This window comes from Martes martes (genome assembly GCF_963455335.1).
Source record: "Martes martes genome assembly, chromosome: 4".
In the NCBI taxonomy this organism is placed as follows: Eukaryota; Metazoa; Chordata; class Mammalia; order Carnivora; family Mustelidae; genus Martes; species Martes martes.
In genome coordinates, this window is record NC_137891.1 from 18,598,736 (window position 1) to 18,617,673 (window position 18,938).

An 18,938-nucleotide genomic window follows, 5' to 3' on the forward strand; every position below is an offset into this window, starting at 1 on the left:
GAAGGGTGCTACTATAGTCTGAATGTTTGTGCCCCCTAAAATTCATACGTTGAAACCTAACTATCAATGTCATTGTATTTGGAGTGGGGCTTTAGAAGGTGTGTAGGTCATCAGGGTGAAGCCCTCATTGGGGGGATCTGCTCTGATAAAGGATGCCCCAGAGTAACCCCTGACCCTTTCACCATGTGAGGACACAGTGAATGACAATCATTTATAAGGAAGCAGACTCTTACTAGACACTAAATCTTCAACTTCATAGCCTCCAGAACTGGAAGGTATGAATTTCTGCTTTTTATAAGTCACCTACTTCATGCTATTTTATTACAGCACCCTGAAAGGACTAAGACAGGTACCACGTTTGAGTTGCACGTCATTCACGTGGGGGAAGAAAAGCTGTTAGTGATGCTGACCTGAGAAAATGAATACTGAATTTGGAATGCTGGGAAATATTTCTATGAGCGTACAAGGAATCTGCTTCTAAAATGGTTGAATCATCTGAAAGAAATGGATGTGCAGATTGTTAGGAAGCTGCTCAAGAGAGTCCTTTCTTTCTATTGAATGTTCAAATCAATGACCATTGAAGACATATTACTAATTTCTTTCTATAAAATAATGCATGAGGTATACCAAGAACTAAAGATAACGGGGCACCAAGAAGACTGCACATTTCCTACAAAGTGACCCAGAACAAGAGACCAAAGTGACTGATCTCTAAGGAAGTGACCTACAGACAGTTAGATGAATCAGCCTGATGTGAGATCTTTGTCAACAGGAGCACTGCAAAGGAGTTTCTACAGATGACTCTACAGATTTGGGCTTAGAGAAGTGTGGCATGCTCCTGTGTGACCCACGCTCTTCATGGCCTGGAAGTGACATTCATAGTGAAAATATTGACTCATTTATGCCGCTAAAGCTAACCTGTGAGGAATACGACCGTGGGAACTTCAGTACAGAGCATCAGTCCTAGGGGCAGTACAGTTCTAAATGAAGTACTTCCTCAGAATGGCCTGGAATAAAAATATGCAGTGTGAGTTGGAGGAAGGTGAGGCACAGGTAAAAGTCAGAGAAATTCCCGGGATGAAGTCCAAGGAGTAAAGTGAGGGTATAAACGAGAAGCAAGTGTTGGAAAGATCAGATACCTAACAGGAATCAGAGTAAATTGGAATAATTGGAAGGAGGCAAACCACTAGGATAGTGACAACAGGGAAAAGGTCCAGGGCTCCGCTCTTTCTTCAACTGGCTGTGGGCCTTAAGGACTGGGGACAAGTAAACTGATCTAAAAATATAAGACTTAGTGTATACTTAGAGCATTTCAGACCATTGGATTCACTTCAACTCCTGAGAATATGAGTTTTATTTTGTTTTCATGAAACGTTATTTTTTGCACATTGTGGCCAGTAGAGTTGCAGAAGGGGGATTGTTCTGAGTATCCAAGAGGTGGCTCAAGATTGCAGAAGACTCTATAAGGTAATAGGGAACTTTTGTGGCATGGGTATCGCAGAACTAAGGTTTACACCTGATTCCCCCCGTAACTTGATTTATGGACTGGTTAACCTAGTCTTACAGCAGGATTCTTCTCTCATAGATCTGCTTAATCTGTTATGTTAACAGCATCTAGTTAGTTCCAGCTGTTCCCAATACTTTGCCACTTCATACCCTGTAAGCCTGTCCCTTTTATTCTTGAAACAGGTAGCAACTTTGGAAACACTGCCGTACAAAAAACAGAATTGGCTATTTAGGAACATTCTGGGAAGGCTGAACAACACATCCTCTTCCACGTGTCTAACACCATCTGGAAGCATTTTATTTTTCATGAAAAATGCAGGTCACTTGATTATTCTATGGTTCATTGCTCTAGAAAATGTTTCCTAAATACAAATAACTAACAAAAAACCTCAAAAAATACAGAACAGAACATTTCGGTACAGTCCTTTATTAGCATGATTTCAGTGGCCAAGAATTTAGAGAGATCAGCTCCCAAAAAATCAACATAGAAATGATGTATTTGTACCAGGGGGTATTTAAATACTAACTGACAATATGGCAAAGATTAAAAAGAGTACACTTCTTTAAAAAATCCTTGAAATGGATTTAATTCCCCAAAGCCACTACCATACCCAGATCTGATCATGTAAAACTCATGCTCGAAAATACTTAAAAAGGTAGTAGTCATCATTTGTCTCCTTCTTTACCTCTAGACTCTCAAAAATTAATACCAAAAGAACTTTTACTTGTGGATTTTGGTTTATTCTACTAAAGAGAGTAGAAACTACTCCTTAGTTTTTCAATGAATGAAAAGGATAAACATGGAGCTAGAAGGAATTTTAAAAATTGATAACCAAAGCTGCAAAAGTGTGGAATTAGTTTCCTTGAGAGGGAGGAGATGAGTAAAGAATCACCTTCTAGAACAGATCTTCAAAACTCAAAGACTGGGAGCTGGACTTACATGTGTGAAATAGTAAGGTGTAAGCAATGTGGAGAAGTGGAGACTGGGAAACCTGGAGAGTGTATTCTCCATCTACTGAAACTCAAACCACACCGTTTCAAACAGTATGGTGGAATCAAATCAAGGTTTATTGTACCTTGAATATCATCAGTATTTGATGAACACTGAGGACTTGCCATTTTCATTGTGCTGCAGTTGATAATCATCATTAGCGCTGTGTGACGTCCTCCAGTATTTTCTATTCTTCACTCTTTATCTCTCTGAGGTAGGCATGATTATGCCCATTTCACAGAAGAAGAAACGGAGGTGTAGTACAGAGTGATTCCTGGCACATGGTGGGCTCAAGAAACGTTTGTTGAGAGTCTAAGCGAATGACGAAGTCTTTTTCTACCATATTTTATGCTGTGATGTAGGGCTGAGACTGAAAACTTAACTTTCCTTTGTTTATTGAATTCCTATTTTTTCTTTTTTCTTCTTTTTTCTTTCTTTTCATCTTTCTTTCTTTCTTTCTTCTTTCTTTTACTGTTAGTGTCTGTAGGGGACACTAGAGGGGACTGAAAAGCAGTAAGACGGGGGAGGGCTTCCTCCTTGGGCTTGCCATTCCATTAGGCATTACACCAGCAACAGCCCTCCTCCCAACAGAAGCAGTTGGTTCTGGTTTTAAGCTTCCCTGACATTCCCGAACAAGCCTCCCTGCATCCCTTCAGAGCTGCCAGCAGCAGCCAGACAGTGCCCCCTGCTGGGCGGTCTGAGTCCTAAGTCTGTGAGGCCTCTCTGAGCTCTTTTTTTTTTTTTTTATTTTAAATTCAATTAGCCAAGGAATAGTACATCATTAGTTTTTTTTTTTTTAAGATGTTATTTATTTATTTGACAGAGATCACAAGTAGGCAGAGAGGCAGGCAGAGAGAGAGGGGGAAGCAGGCTCCCTGCCGAGCAGAGAGCCTGATGTGGGGCTCGGTCCCAGGTCCCTGGGATCATGACCTGAGCCGAAGGCAGAGGCTTGAACCCACTGAGCCACCCAGGCGCCCCCATTAGTTTTTGATATAATATTCAATGATCTTGAGGGATCACCATCAACCAGATGTCACCCCCTCCTCCGAAACCTGAGTCCTTCGCTTCTCAGGGACTCCTGTGAGATCCTAAGTACAGTACTAACCAGTTAGCTGCTTCTCCTCAGAGGTTTAGCTCTGGCTCTGTGAAGCCTCTCTTTTGAGTTTTTAGATCCTAAAAAAACTAACTCCTTCCTTTTACTCCCCCAGTCTATGGATGGAAGCTGCTTCTTCTGTTACCTCAGAGCTTCCTGTTTTGCTATTTCAGAATTCCGGTCCCAGATTAACCAATTCCCAATATTTTCCCATCAAAATACCTGGTGTGATTCTGGTTTCCTGAGTGAGGTATGACTGAGACAGGATCCCTACCTTGTAGGACTGTTTCAGAGATTAATTTATACCTGGCTCATAGTAGATGCTCTTTAACCATTATTTGATTCCTCACTTAGAGCAAACAACAACATTATTTCTCCCTCCCAAGTTAGTATCGTTGACATATTTGGTAAACAAACCTTCTATGTCTTCATCCAAGATAATGCCGATAATGTTGAATAGAGCTAGGCTAGGATGAATCTGTTTCATGTCACTAGATCTCACCTTCAAAATTCGCTTCATATTTTAAATCAACACTCTCTGGGTATGTTACCATCTCTCTACAATGGGCAGGTATTATTTTCATCATTAGATTATACAAGAATAAACTTACTTCTATTTTCAGAAGAAAAAAAAAACATTTAGTGTTTTAGACAAGTTTTGTCTGTAATGAGCACCAGCATGAGAAAATTAATCTTAACTCTTCTGGTAACTAATGTGTGATGGTGGGCAGGTCCCTGAAACTCTCTCCTTTCCGGATACCTTAAAAGTAAAATAAGGAACTTAAATGAGGCAACCTTCGAAATTTATTTCTTTAAGCTTTCTTACTCTAAAAAAGGAAATAGTGTTATCTCTACATATTTCAAATAACGAAGATATTTCTGACAATGACATGATTCTCAACTGACGATATTTTCAAGAGTAAACAGCTGAAGTTGGGAAGTAAATGCTTCCTTCTTTAAGCAGATGAGAAGCTAGTTATATCAAACCTGGAAAAAAATCCAAGTGAAATTAATTTCTCAAACATGTAAGGACTTCCATGGTCAATTCGCTTTTGAGTCTAAGAGGAAGGAAAGCTAGTCTAGCCAAAATTATAATTATGAGGAAGCCACCATGCCTTCTTATCATGACAAAGCCCCTCTATAATAATGCCAGGGCTGGTGGTATGATGTGATCATAACACTATCCATTTATGTGGGAGTAGAATATGTGTTAAACTTGCCAACTAGAACATCAAGTTCAGCTAACAATTCTTTGTGGCCCCCAAACTGCCACTGTGGCATCCAGCTGTCTCCTCACCAGGGACTTCAAACAGTGTCACTGACACCACAGGCAAGCAGCTAGCTGTAGTTCCTCTCCTATGGGTTTAGAAAGAAATAACCACAACCACTAAAGCCAAAGAATTTTTGCAGCTTCACTACTATCCAAATAAATATCCTCATTCCAAAGTAGTAAAGTGACAAGAGCCTAAAATATCCACAGAAAGAAAAGCCCAGATTAGAAAAGACAGAAATTTCATTCCCATGCTTACTTCCTAAACAAAATATTTTTCTGCAGCTTCTGGTCATTTTCTTCCCCTCCTCCCTCCCTTCCTTCCTTCTTCCCTTTTTTTCCTTCTTTTTTCCCTTCCTTCCTTTGTTCTTTCCTCCTTCTTGCATTTTCTTACTTTAAAAATGATATGGACCTATTAGTTATTAGGTTATTACGGTATTAAGCACTACTTGAATAGAGATGAAAACCATAGTCCCTAAATTCATGTAGCTCTCAAGCCAGAAAAGTAAAAATAAAATCACATATGATAGTAGAATTGAGTAACAATTACTATAATAAAGATAGATACTGGATTCTATAAGAGTACAAAGCAAATCAGGGTGGAAAGGTAGTGCCAGAAAAGGGGAGATGCTTGATACGGACCATGAAAAATAAGTCAGAGCAATGTGGCTGGAGAGAGAAGAAGAAAGGGACATTTAGGAGGACTAGCAGAACATGAATAGTCAGTCACGTGAGGAGAAGCCCACCGGCTCCACAGTCTATGAAGCAGAGCACCAGGGCTGTTCAGGTCTACATTGTACATTAAGAGAAACCTTTGAAGAGAGCTTGACATGATTGATTTTCATTTTAGAAAAATTATTTTGGGGTCTCTGAGGAGAATAGAGTAGATGGAACTGGAAAAAAAGGGAAGGACATACAATATCACTGCAGTGTTTCAGGGATGATAGAGAAGCATTTCTTATAGGAGTAAGCAGGAGAGGAGAGACAGGAGTTTGCAGAGAAATGGAGTTGAATGACTACATACTGGAGGGTGTGAATGAGAGAGAAAGAAAGGTCTAGGATGATTCTAAGACTACATTTTATTGCTATTTATTTTTTAGCTTTGCTGAGTCTCAAGTGTACATGCTCAAGAGCAGAAATTGAGTCCTATATTTTGTGGAAAAAACAAAGACTACCGTTCTCTCTCCCATCTGTAATTATGGTACTTAAAATCCTTTCACCACGGAGACTTATTTATGCTATTTCAAAGATGTATTATTCCATAGGAATGTCAAAGTATCATATATTACACTCCAGGTAAGACTAATAACTTAAGTCCATTCTTCTTTTTTTTTTAAGTCCATTATTCTTATTCAGAGAAGTACTCCTAAGAAAAAGAAAATAAATATTTTTATCAGAGGATTGTTGGACATAATATTTGTCTCCTATATTAGTGTTCATATAGGAATAATATTTTAATGACAATATTTTTCACTAGCCCCTGAGAATAATGTATGCTCTATGGATATGTATCAAGATTATGATATGGCTTTCTGTAGCCTCTGTACTATCACGTATCCACCAGAATAAGAATTTCCCATTTGATAAGCCCAGCCTCAAGTGCTTCTCAAAAGAAGCTCTCCATATTAAGGAGAGTGAACTTACTTTGATAAGCTAGATATAAATTGATTGAAGGGAGGAATATTGGATATTAGTGATCCAGCACCAGAAGACAGAGAAGAGAGGGCAAGATTAAAAAAAAAAAATACCGTAAACTTCTTTTTAAAGATCTTTTCATGTTTAGCACAATTATTAAAATTCAAGAAAGAAATTAAGGATAGAAATACATATCTGGGAGTCATTAGACATTGCATGAATAGAGGAAAAAGAAATAGGGCAAGAATGAGGTCTTGGGAAATTCCAACACTGAAGTAGGAAAAATAAAATGCTCTGAACAAAGACTTGAAGAATTTAGACAGTTAGCTGTATGAGTATCTGATAAAAAGTTATTCCAGGTCTAAGAAAGAGCCAGGGCAAAACCCCTGAGAAGTGTGAGGAGCAGCAAAAACATCATGGTGCTGGAGCAGTGGGCAAGCAGAGGAGCAAAAAGAAACGGGATCAAAATGTGATGATGAAGGGTCATGCAGAGCTCAATGACCATTGTCTTGTCTCTGGCTTTCCCTCTGAGTGAACTGGGATGCCATCACAGGGTTTTAAGCAGAGGACTGAAACAATATAGCCGCTATGTTTGGAATAGTCTATAGGTTAGGCAAAATCAGATACAGTTACCCGTGAAAATACTATTAGGTCAAGAGATAATGATGGCTCAGGACTAGGTTGAATTGTGAATATATTTCAAAGATAGAGCCTATAGGATCTCCTAGTAAATTATATATGGTATACAAGAAAGAGAACAGTCAAGGATTATTCTAAGAGTTTTTTGCCAGAGGGACTTCAAGGGTAGAATGACCAGCATCTGAGATTGGCCAAGGGTGGAGCAGGTTTCAGAGAGAAGCACAGAATTCAGTTTTGGACATGTTAAGATTGAGATAAATCTTAGCTATCCAAAAGGAAATTTCATGAAGGTGACTGTTACATGAGTCTGGCATTTGTGAGACCGATCTCATACAGAGCTATAAACTTGGGGATCATTGGCCAACAGAGGGAACGTAGGCTGTGTGACTAGCTGAGATCAGCAAGAGAGCAAGAGTAGATCAGAGGAGGACCATTGACTAAGACTTGGAGCCAGAGAAAGACAGAGACACAAGGAGGAAATCCAAGAAAACACGAAAGTTTGTGGGCTGACTATACAAAGTATAGTGTAGAAAGAGAGATGTCCAGTATGTCAGATGCTACCAGTATGTCAGGATTGGCCTGAAAATTGGCAACTGGATTCAACAACATGGAAATAATTAAGTGAACCTGACAAGAGAAGTTTTTGTGGAATAGTGGTGATGAGAAGCTGATTAGAAACAACTCTTTCAAGAAATGTTTGTATAAATGGGTATAAAGAAATTGGGCAAGCTTGTAGGGAAAGTATGGTAAAGAGAAGTTTGTTTATATTTTAAGATTGGAGAAAAACAGCATGTTTATATGCTGATGGGAACATATGGGGGATGAACAGGAAGTGAAATAGAGATAGTGATATTAGAAGACATGCCTAAGGACCTTAAACCTGGGGGAAATAAAGAATACTAGGAGGGTGTGTACAGAGGGTCTCAGAGGTAATGGCAGTTAGAACTGTTTCTTTAGGGATAAGATAAACTAGAGGGTAGAAGGAAAAAGGACCAGTAGAATTAAAATGGTTTAATATACAGAAAAATAAATCATATATGGAACTAGTCTCCAAGGAGATGAGTGGAGAAAGGATACGAGTATAGATGGAGACTTGATCCATACACACAGGAATAATTCTTCCTCTGATATGGAAGGAAGGATGATACAGATTAGATGAAAGGTTAAATCAGGAGATAGAAGTGAGGATGTATGTACTTTTGTGGTGATGTAGAAGGTGAGGACATGTGAGGAATGAAGGGTAAGTGCTAAGTGCAGGAAAAGAGTGAATTCTGGACCATTTGCTGAAGGCTGGAAATGGACGATGGCTAAGGATAAGTGAAAGATGATTTAACTGGCTGAGATTAATGTCCCAGAAAAGGTGAAGAATCATACATTTATAGTGCCACCAATTCATATAATACTGTGATTCTTTTCCTGCAGTTTTCTTTAGGGCCAGACTGTAGGAGATGAGAAGGCAGACGGTGAGTTGATAGGTCCTAGTTTGTGAGGCAGGAACTTTGGAAATAAAAAGGGAGTATGAGTTGGTATTCAAGGAATCGCAATGATTAACCATGACGTCTAGGTTCAGTAGTGCAGTAAATGAAGCCAGGAGGTGACAGGTAGAGAAACAAAAGGAAATATAAGGAGTATATGGTTCCTGGAGGTGGAAGAGCTGGCAGCTGTGAAAGCTGGAGATTGGTGTAGATTGATTCCAAATGACTAGTTAAAGGTATGACTACATAAAGTGAAATGCTGGTACAGCCAATATGTCTTAGTAAAGTTGGATGGGTCATTTTCCTTGAATCTTGAGTCACTAAGGATATTGGTCGAATACGTAGTAGGGGGGGAAATTGTGACCCAGATATTTAAGGCTTGTTTTTTGTTTTCTTTTGTTTTGACAGCTCCTAAACTGGTTACTGATTCATTGTAGTATTCATGGAGTTTGCTAAATTATACTGAAGATCTACTGCTAAAAGTTTGCTGACCCCTGATATAAATGTTCCCTTGGTGTGTTGTAATAATTTAATTACTTCCCTAAGTACCTATCATATTATAACATAAGAGTTAAGAACAAGAAAGAAGAGTCTGTTACCATTAGTATTGTTCCATAACAAACTATCCCAAAACTTTATTTCTTAAGTTTTTTAATTTAAATTCAATTTAGTTACGATTTACTGCATTATTAGTTTCAGGGGTAGAATCTGGTGATTCATCAGTTGCATATAACACCCAGTGCTCATTACATCAAGTGCCCTCCTTAATGCCCATTAACCAGTTACCCCATCCCCCTACCTATCTCCCCTCCAGCAACCCTCAGTTTGTTTCCTATAGGTAAGAGTCTCTTACAGTTTGCCTCCATCTCCGTTTTCAACTTATTTTATTTTTCCTTCGCTTCCCCCATACTCATCTATTTTGTTTCTTAAATTCCGCATATGAGTGAAATCATATGGTATTTGTCTTTCTCTGACTGACTTATTTCGCCTAGCATTATACCCTCTTGTTCCATCCTTATCGTTGCAAATGACAAGGTTTCATTTTTTTGATGGCTGATTAACATTCCACTGTACATATGTATGTATGTACCACACCTTTACCCATTCATCTTTCAACGGACATCAGGGCTTTTCCCATATTTTGGCTATTATGGACATTGCTGCTATAAATATTGGGGTGCATATGCCCCTTCAAATCATTCTTTGTATTCTTTGGGTAAATATCTAGAAGTACAATTGTTTGATCATAGAGTAGCTCTATTTTTAACTTTTTGAGGCACCTCCATACTGTTCTCTAGAGTACTACCCCAAAAACTTTTTGATAATTTTATTAAGATGCTGAAGGTCAGGAACTCAGAGAGGGTTCCGTGATATCTGGGGCCTCAGCTAAGGAGAGTCAGCAGCTGGGGATGACTGGACAGTTGGGGATGGAATTATCAAGAGGTGTCTTAATTCACACATGTGGTGGTCAATGTTGTCAGCTGGGACCTTAGCTGGGGCTGTCAGTTGAAGCATCTACAGATGGCCTCTCTTGCTTGAGCTTCCTCACATCATGGGAGACTCAGGATGGTAGATTTTTTTGTATATTATTTGGGGCTTCAAAGGTGAGTGCTCCAAGAGAACCATGTAGAAACTGCATGGCTTTTCCTGACCCAGCTTTGGGAGTTACATAGCGTCATTTCTATTACATGTACTGGTGACAAGTGAGTCACTTAAATCAAGTTGAAAGAAAGGGGATACAGACCTCGACTCTCAATTGGAGAAGTACCCAAAATTTGCAAACATGTTTTAGAGCTTCTGAGTGGCATTCATGAGATTGCTTAATCCTTCTTCCAAGTCTAGCGCTAAATGTTTGCTGAGTCCTCTTAAACTCTTCCTTGGGGCCCTGGGTAGCACAGTCAGTTAAGCATCCAACTCTTGGTTTTAGCTCAGGGTATGATCTCATGGTTATGAGATCAAGCCCACAAGGGGCTCCATGCTCATTGTGGAGTCAGCTTGAGATTCTCTCTCCCTCTGTCCCTCCTGCTCATGCACTCTCTCTCTCAAAATCAACCAATCAATCTAAAAAAAAAAAAAATCTTCTTTGAGGGGTGCCTGGGTCATTCAGTTTGTTAAGTGTCCAACTCTTGATTTTGGCTCAAATCTTCTGCTCGATAGGTCTTTGGCTCAGGTCATGATCTCAGGGTCCTGGGCTTGATCCCATGTCAGCCTCCATGCTCAGTATGATCTGCTTGAGATGCTCTCTCCCTCCCCCTTCATCTACCCCTCCCCTCTACTCTCTCTCTCTCTCTATCTGAATGAGTAAATAAAATCTTTTAAATTTTTTCCCCTTGATTCTAACTATATGATGTTCTGAAAGAGGCAAAACAATGCAGACAGTAAAACAATCAGGAGTCACCAGGGGTTGGGGAGGGAGGGATGAATAACTGGAGCACAGAGGATTTTTAGGGCAGCGGAAATACGCTGTACGATGCTACCGTGGTGCATACGTTTAATTGCACATTTGTTCAAACCCATACAATGTACAACATCAAGATTGAGTTCTAAGGTAAACTGGATGATTATAATGTGTTAATGTAGGTTCATCAGTCATAATAGATGTCCCACTGCAGTGGGAAACATTGACAATGAGAGAGACTGTGCATAGGAGGGAGTCAGGGTATATAGGAAATCTCTCTACCTTCCTCTCAATTTCGCTGTGAACCTAAAAGATCTCTAAAAAAAGCAAGTTCTTAAGAAAAAACCTAAGCCATGATGGAAATGGTAGGTAAGTTAAATTTTAAAAAGACAAATTCTTCCTTTAGTGTCTTTAGTAAATTTGAGATTTCCCAATTTTCTAGCCAGTGCTTGAATGTTCTCACCCTCATAAAGTGTGTTTGGGTACATATTAGTAATTCTCTTCATAACTGAAAAACCGTCAATTATATGCTGCACAGATTCATAAAAACCACCAGCAAAACCACAGCTCTTCACAGGAAAAATTGCTCATCCAGAGTTTATTTCAACAAAGGTGGCAGTAAACAATACAGAATAAGTTTTCCCATTCTTTTTCAATGCGTGAGTCTTCTTGGCATGTTGCAAGCTTATGTTATTTCAGTTGTCTGAGTAATTCCTTATGTTTGTTTAAGAATTGCCTTATGTTTATCACTAAGTATAGGTTACTGTGTTGAGTGGATATGCTTTATTTTTATTCTGATGTAATTTAAAAATAGAACAAGTAAGTAAGAGATAATGGTTAGAAGCAAAGGTCCTTTAAACATTGGATAATACTTTGCAGTGGTATTTGCATTTTATGGGAGAACTGAATCAACTACAAATTCATTCATTTCATAAAAATATCCAGTTAGAACGTAGAATGTCCACTATATTCTGAGGTTTCCAAGTGACCAGTGAGTTCAATGAAAACAATGGATTAAGAGTGGAACCAAAGTTCTGGGCTACAGTGCAAGATGGGTTGTAATGTTAGCTACCTCACCCTGAGTAATTACTCTGAGCCTTAGTTGTTCCCCCTGTGAAATGAGTTTATATCAAGCTCACCTTTCTAACAGAAAACAACTACAAATTATGGACAAAATACAAAAAAAAAAAAAAAAAAAACTATAGACATCAGAAAAATATCAAGATGGCCAGTACTTAAGGAGTAAAGATCATAAAGCAAGGGGAAATACATTGACATGAACCCCAGTTCTCTACTGCTTTTTTTTTCCTGAGCTATTTGCTCATTTGTTGGCAGTGTAGGGCCTGAAGTCTAAGGAGAAAATGGCAGCTTAAACATCCCTAATCTTCAGGGTTTGATGCAAAGATTGTAGAGACAATCTACATAAACTCTTAGCAGAGTCTGGAATGTGATAAGTACTTGAAACCTATGTAAGAGGATGAAAATAAACATGACAGAGGGTCTCACTCTTTCCCATTGCCTTCTCTCTTGGCTTCCCCACCCACTTCCTTACATGTTGGCTCTCAAATGTCCTCACCCCATGGAATTTGACTATCTGGTAAAGGACAAGGCTTCCAAAAAGTGAGTTCTTGGAAATTACTCTTCTGACGGGTACTGTGATAGTACCAAGAAGGACATATGACATGGAGCATCTTTCCTCGTGCTATTTTACATCTCTGTATCTTTGGTGAGGTGTTATAGCTCAGTTGTAATCATGACTATTTGTTAAGTGGCTCTTAGCCACTGACAACATCTTTTTTCATATCTTCAGCAATATTCAAGTTAGGTACTGTTATAACCTAATATTGAGACAGTTATAGTTCGTAGATACGGGTTTGATGATACTTACGACTCTGGAAATATTACTTAACCTAACATTTCAGCCTCCTCATCATTAAGATAAGGATAATGATAATGCCTGCTTCAAAGTGTTATGCCCCAATAACGGGTCCATGATTAAAGGAGCGAGACTGATACAAAGCGAAGGTCAAGCAAAGCTTTATTTCGCGCCAAGCATCAAGAATCAGACCGAATGTTCGGGGCCGCACCTCTTACAAGAGAGGGCGACCCTTCTCTGTTTCAGTCTAGCTTTTAAGGGTAAAGGCCATGCGGTTGGGCCTGGCCACACACAGGTGACCAATGAGATTGTAACACACACAGGAAACTCCACAGTGATGCTAGGTGACCAATTGAATTATAATTTACCCTAGTAGACATTTGAATCAGCCTATTACACCTTGATTAGGATTGGCGCCAAAAGGGTTCCCAAAGGGCGGGGGCCCATACTCCTTGGTAGCTAGGGAGACAGTATGCAACCCCCTACTGATCAGATGTCTCCACCTGGCCTGACCCACCTTTGTATCTGGGCATTGTTACCTGGAGCTGGTTTCCTGGACCCGCCTTTAAGTGAAGGGGAGCAAGGACAGTTCAAGGGCTAAACAACAAGGTTTTGTTTAACCTCAATGAAAGCCTCTTGACAAAATATAAACATAAAACAGGTCCTTACAAAAGGATTTCTTTTAAGATTAATTATGATGTACGTAATGTCTGCACAGGTGTTACCACATAATAAACACTCGATAAGAATTATTATTATGATTATTGTATGTGAAATACTGATGCTTTGAGAAGTCCGTGATAACCCAATTACACAGAGCTTTTATGTGTCAGAATTGCAAATCAAACACTCACTCTCTGATTCCAGGATTTGTGAGCTTAATTACTATGCTGTGATTACTATATTGTAACAGATCCAGAATTACAGGATGGAACCAACAAGCATACCAAATTTTGCATAGGAGGTTCAATGGTGGCTTCAAAAGATATATTCATTTCATAATTCCCAGAAACTGTGACTATTACCTTATTTGGAGAAGAGGTCTTTTGCATATATAATTAAATTAAGGATCCTGAGACGAGACAATCATCCTGGGTTATCTGGATGGTCCCCAAATCCAATGATGTGTGTCATAATAAGAATGAGGCAGAGGATCAAAAGAAATGCCATTTGCAATGACGTGAATGGAACTAGAGGGTATTATGCTGAGCGAAAGAAGTCAATCAGAGAAAGACAATTATCATATGATCTCTCTGATATGAGGAATTTGAGAGGCAGGGCAGGGGACTGTGGGGGTAAGGAAGGAAAAAATGAAACAAGATGGTATCGGGAGGGAGACAAGCCATAAGAGACTCTTAATGTCAGGAATTGAACTGAGGGTTGCTCGGGGAGGGGGACAGGGAGAGGGGGGTTGGGTTATGGACATTGGGGAGGGTATGTGGTATGGTGAGTGCTGTGAAGTGTGTAAACCTGGTGATTCACAGACCTGTACCCCTGGGGCTAATAATACATTGTATGTTAATTTAAAAAAATGAGGCAGAGGGAGATTTCACACAAGCACGCATGCACGTGCGCGCACGAGAAAGCTACGTGACAACAGAGACAAAAACTGGGGTGAAGGAACAAGATAAGGAATGCTGACAGCCACCAGAATCTGGAAGATACGAGGAACAGAATCTTCCCTGGGGCTTCTGGTGGGAGTGTGGCCCTAGCAACATCTTGATTTCAGATTTCTGGACCCTGGAACTGTGAAAGAATAAATTTCTGGTAATTTGTTATGATAGCCCTAGGAAACTAATATACCTTGCTTCAAGACTGATATAAGACTGATGTCAATTTAAATTTAAAAGTCACTTATTATTTACCTCAAGTCCTATTTCCATAATCCTGCCTAATAAAGCTACTTTATATCAGCCTCATTTTCCTTCAACTTCTTTGTCAGTGTACATAGTAGCTTAATATACATTTTCCTTGATTTTTAGCTTATATGCATCGCAGAATTTGATATTCAATTTTATTTTCTTATTTCTTCATGTTAAATTTGTTTCTCCAATTAGGACACAGGCTCCCTTGAGCTAGAGCTCTCTAGTAATTTGTTTATATTTCATTCATGTCAGTTCAAGAAATGCAGTCTCAACAGCCCAGAATAAATACCTATTGATTGATTATTGTGATTGACCAAATAAATGAGAGACTAAGAACTTCCACAAATATAAGAACAATGGGCTATTCAGGAAGCAGTAGAGTCTTCAAAGTCAAACACATCTGAGTTTCCTTCTTGTTTCAGCCAGTTACTGACTTTGTGACCTGGTGGGAGTTACTTACGCACTGAATTACAAATTCCTTATGCATAAACAATGGTATGTACCTGCTCTCCAACCTGGCTAAGGGCAACTGAAACAGAATAATACATACATATTGGTTGTTTCGTTCTTCCCAGAATACATTCACACTTTCTTGAAGTAATGACACCTAATTTTGTCCCTCTAGTTAAGGTTTCTGAATAATGATAGCTAAGGTATCATCTGCTCCTGGTCAATGGATAGTCATGTGAGCCAAGACAGTCTATCAGACTTTATTTTTGTAATTTGAATCTCAAAACCCAGTGACTAAAGATGAAGTTCAAGATGACTTCCTAATGCCTGAGCCCTAAGATAATTCATCATTTCTTATGATCTGGAAGACAGGAACTTTATAAAGGACAGGAGCTTCATTGGTTCCTCTCCTTTCTGATACCTGGCTCTTTCGTGTTTTTCTTCAATCATATGATTCATTTCACAGAACTTAACTTCCTCTCAGTGTTCTATTTGCTTACATTTGCCAGAGGATTCAGTTAACCAAAGGTTCCTAAACAACATGTTTGTCCGGTGACTGGGGCAATATATTGAGCCAATATATTGCAGCAATTACTACCAGTGGTATTGAGCACACACTCACATGCAAAATAGACTGACTGGTATAGTTTGCAATTGGTATTTTCTTCCTCTATAACCCTCCTGCGGGTGATTTTGTGTTCCAAGGGACATTCGGCAACGTCTGGAGACATTTTTGGTTGTCACAGCTGGGGAGCTGCTACTAGGCTTCTGGTAGGTAGAGACCAGGAATGCTGCTAAACCTCCTACCACGTAGGTCCCACAACAAATAATTATCTAGTTTAAAATGTCAGTAGGGCCAAGACTGAGAAACCCTGCTTTAGAGGAAGCAGGACAACACACCGTAATTTCCAAGGAGTAAGTGGCATTATTTAGACTAATCCTGGTGTTTAGAATCAGTTAATTTACTGCTGGAGGAAAAAAAAATGAATCAAGACAGTGATTGCCACAAAGTTATGAAGATTTTAAAGTCTTTCTCAGTAGGGTGCCTACCAACATCTGATCACGGTGCTTCAGCCATTTGTTGTCCTGCGTCTTTGATGATTTCTTTGAAATATTGTATTAAGTGGCAGTGTCTTTCCTCTTTTCCATAGCTCTCTCTAAGTCCTCCATTTCTCTAAAGAAACCTCCATGAATGTGCTTCCACACATCTCTAATGAGTCTCTGAAATCAATTGTATTCCCTTTGGGAATGACCTAATCAACAAAATCAGTCTATATAAAAAACCCCAAAAAGGCGGGGGTGCATGTTTCAGGGAAAACCAATTATAGTCTTTGCCAACCAAATGTTCTTTTACATGCAAGTAATCTGTTCCCTATTTCCCTTTCTCTGTCACTGTATTGCCCACCAGCATTACATGGTTTTAATAATGATTATGATAATGAGATGAACTTCAAGATGGGTTACAAAGTGAAGAAATAATTAGAGGGGAAAAAATAAGACTTTCCCTTTGGAAGGGAGGGATTTGGCTTGTATGATAAAGGAGCTTAAGTCATTCAGCTAGGATTGGTAAGAAAGATGAGCTTCAGACACAAATTTCAGTTCTTGTCGTGGAGTCAAAAAGATTTTATATTTTGTGTCCTCTTGCTTGAGGGTTTTGTTTTTTTTTTTAATAATTGCTGTGTTATCAGAAAGCTGTAATGATTTAAAAAAAAAAAAAAAGAAAGAAAGCTATAGTAATCTACAATTTCATCAGTAAGAGGTCTTTAAGGGATGTCCCTAGTGGGTTTCACAAAATTCTGACAGTTTAAAATGTTTCACTAACGAGAGAAACTCTAAATGAAATGGCAGGATGAAAATAGCTTCAAGTAATTTCCCAGGGCCAGGAACATCTCCCATTGAATATTTTCATTGCCAGGGTATTTACTGCTTTGACTCTAAAGTAGAACTATAAACTCTTTTTAATTCCCTCAAAAAAAAAAATCCAGACTTGCAAAATATTTGGTTATTTTCTGAGCTAACTATATCCAAATGAACATTTATTTTAACTAAAATGATCTTTCCCCTCACATTGCTCTGCTACAAATGGAGGAATATAAGAAAACAATCCCACATTTCCTGTCATTGTTAATGACAATGAGAAAAGACTATTTCCTGGAGATTAGACCTCATTAGAGCTGCTCAATCGGTGATATGTGGGGATTATCCATATAGTTCTCTATGTCTGTGAGTCGGAAACAGCTAGATCATTTGTAGGTAGTCTTTGCAGAAAGGTGTCCTGGGAAGAGGAAGGTGGGACTCACTCATCATCACCTCTAACTGCTACTCACTAGTTGTTTGATCTTGGGAAGTGCTAAAGCTCTCTGAACCCATTTCCTCATCTATAAAATGGGAACAATAATACAAATAGTAATGCCCACCCTGTTTGCAGCCTATGGTTGTTGGCAACCATTTCAAAATGAAATGTAATGTTTGTGAAAACGCTTTTAAAAGCTCTAGCAAGGTAAATTGCTATAAATACTAATAGCCATGGGTGAAAAAAGAACATATCTAGATGAACGGGTAATCTGTCTCTTGTCACTGAATCATAGTTCAATTACTGTGGTCCAATTACTCTCTGATGAAATATGTGGATTGAATCATTGTTTTCTGTGTGCAGACTGAGCAACCAAATTACCACTGGCATGCTATAATTTTCGGTGGTTTTTTTCTGTTATATCACGACTTCTGGGTCCCAATATCCTAGGGATAATCTTAAATCTGTCACCTACTAGATATAGAACATGACGTAAGTCAATTAAGGGCTCATGTCCTCAGATGTATATGGTATATATACATATCTCTCGAGTCCTCCTAAAGACATTCGAATGCTTCCCTTAACGGTAAACCACCAGCATCAATGCAAGCATACCAATAATTCCACAGCCAACACTGGACCTTAGCACTTTAAAGAGAAGATGTCAATGGGTCTTCAAAATATAACTTTTTCACCCATAGGGTTTTAGCCAACACTGTTTTGTCTATATTGGCCACAAAAGCAGGTAGACTGAGTAAAACCCTGTTTTTTTAACCTCTACATGCTGGCGATCAAATTAATATCAAAGACAAAAGAGAGTCTTTTGGGGTTCTGTTTTGTTTTGGCCACAGAATAGTAAGGTGACACTGACATTTTGGGCTTGACTACAGTGGTAACATTTGGGATTTTTAATTTTTCAAAGGATCACAGAATGGTCATTCCCATAACGTAAAGAAACATGGTCATGTTTACTACACCCGACACTCAGGTACTTGCCAAATAAGGAAGGATCCAGATCAAAGTAAAAACCGATATTGTTATCTTTATGTGCCACCAGCAAAAATATTTTATGCTTTTAATGGATTTTTTAGGGGTAATTTTTTAGGGATAATTTTAATTTAAAAGTAAGAATATATCTGATTTAGTATCTATCTTTTCCCATTCTTCCCTCAAGTGGGCATGGTGCACGGTTATATAATCACCATAGTGTTTCTGCCACGGTTGCCTGATAAGCACTACACACACACACACACACACACACACACACACACACTCCTCTTCCTCTGAAAACCCAGCATGAGCCTGCATTTACTCAAACTTAATATCTCTAACATTTAGATATAATTTACATAAACTGAAATAAACAGATCTTAAAAGTACAGTTTCATCAGTTTTGGTAAACGCAGACACGCATGTATCCCAAAACTCTCCCGAGATACGGACCGTT